This window comes from Empidonax traillii, unplaced genomic scaffold, assembly GCF_003031625.1.
Source record: "Empidonax traillii isolate 1590-97213 ecotype Southwest subspecies unplaced genomic scaffold, ASM303162v1 scaffold291:size1517763, whole genome shotgun sequence".
Lineage (NCBI taxonomy): Eukaryota > Metazoa > Chordata > Aves > Passeriformes > Tyrannidae > Empidonax > Empidonax traillii.
In genome coordinates, this window is record NW_020955484.1 from 1,377,360 (window position 1) to 1,379,366 (window position 2,007).

The following is a 2,007-nucleotide window of genomic DNA, read 5'->3' on the forward strand; positions in this document are numbered from 1 at the left end:
AGGATGTCTTAGCCTTTTTATGCCAAGGCAGCCCTTCCACACATTTTCTAATCCCACAAGAGGAGATAGATTGCATTCAGGAAAGACATAATTTCCATATCCTTTGAGTGTGATTGTGTGAGGCCAGGTGCCGTGTCTTCTACTGTGCCTCTAGGTCTCCATTCAGAAAAACAGCAGCGTTTCACGGTCCCCCTGTGCTCACCCTTCCCTGGCTGCTCTCCCCGCCTGCAGATACCCTCTGACAGTTCCATCTTTCTCTAGCCAATACAGTCGGGACACTACAGCCATGGTCCTGGCTTGTTTCTGCAGCCCGAGGATCACTGGCAACCCAGCCCTGCACAACTCACAGCCAAAATTTTTGGTGGGGCAGTTGTACTGAGCTTTGCCAGTGGAGTGTGACTTTGAGACTAGAAATCATTGGACTGTAACTGCCTTCCACCATCATCTGCACTCATCCACCATGATATTCCTGCTGCTTGTGTCATCCTTGTTTCTAATTCTGAACTATAAAGGTCACTCCAAGGCTCCATCTGTGCTAGATGTGATTTGCTGCTATTGCAATAGTTTTTGTAAGTACATAGCACTGACACCCCATGCCGGTAAACATCAGGTTTATACCAGCAAGAGACCTCCCCAAGTGAATAAACACATTACAGGAACATCTATGTTTACACCAGAGGTTTTGCCACCCTGACAAACAGAGGGTTGTGTGTATGAGAGTGTGTGTGTATGTGTGTGTGTGTGTGTGTGTGCGCACTTCTCTTTCACTTCATTCTCACACACAAAACTTTTAGGAATAAACTAGATTTAAACTGTAGCTGATAATTGTAGACAGCAACACAAAAATTTGCTCCCAGGCCTGAAAGTACTTGAATTTAATTTTGTGATGCTCTTTCTGCAGTTATATTGCCCTTTTTTTTCTCTTTTTTTTTTTTTTTTTTTTCCCTTCCCTCAGAAAGACCCATATTGTAACACTTTAACAGAGGAAATTCACTCTGCCTCTGCTTTCCTGCTTGGTGTATATTTAAATAATTGCTGCATTATAACAACCTAAATTGCATTCCCACCAGCTGTCCCTCGGACCAAACCTTCAAGGATATGCTAAACAATAATGACTGCAACAACAGTAAACTCAAAAGGCCTTGAGATCCCTTCAAAGATAAGATGTCTTGCTGTTTCCCTTCCATACCCAGGCACTTTCATGCAGATTAGCAAAACAGCATGTATACAGCCTGCACAGGCAGAGCAATGCTCAGAATGGGGTAAGTTTGACCCTCTGCGAATGGAGGGAAGGAAAATGTAAAAATCAGAAGATAATTGCTCCAGTGCTGAGCCAGGATAACTCAGCTGGGGCCAGGAGTGCTGAGCGGGATAGCTGTGTTGCCCATGACCTGGCAACCCTGAGTATTTCACATATTCTCCCCTGGGCCACAAATCACCAGACAGATGCTCTTCTCCACATGTCACCTTGTGTCCTGCACGGCTCTGACCTATGACTTTCCCAGGACTAGTGGCTCGGGTCCAGGATTGTCCAGTGTGTGGGCAGGAGGAAGGGCAGACAGCCTGGTGCAGGCAGAGGAGATAGGCAGGGGAGGCAGGTAGCAGGGCAGGCAGAGGGAGCGGGCAGTACAGGCAGTGGGGCAGGCATCAGGGACAGGCAGAGGGGCAGATAGCAGGGGCTGCAGGGTAGGAAAGGGGGTTGACGGGGGGCAGGCAGCAGGGACAGGGAGAGTGCACAGGCAGAATGGTAAGGTAGGGGATTCAGGCAGCAGGGTACAGGCAGAGGAGCAGGCAGTGAGGCAGGTAGTGGCCCCTTGCTGGCTGAAGGCAGAGGGGGAGGGCAGGAACCAGGATTAGCGAGTCCTCCTCACCTCCCCAACCCCTTCCCCGGCCCCAGCTGGCTGTTTAAAAAGAAAGCCATAAACCCATTAGTACAAAGACAAATGAATCTCATACCCTGAGGCATTCCTTCATTCAGAACTGGCCTTAACCACTTTTCTAACCTTC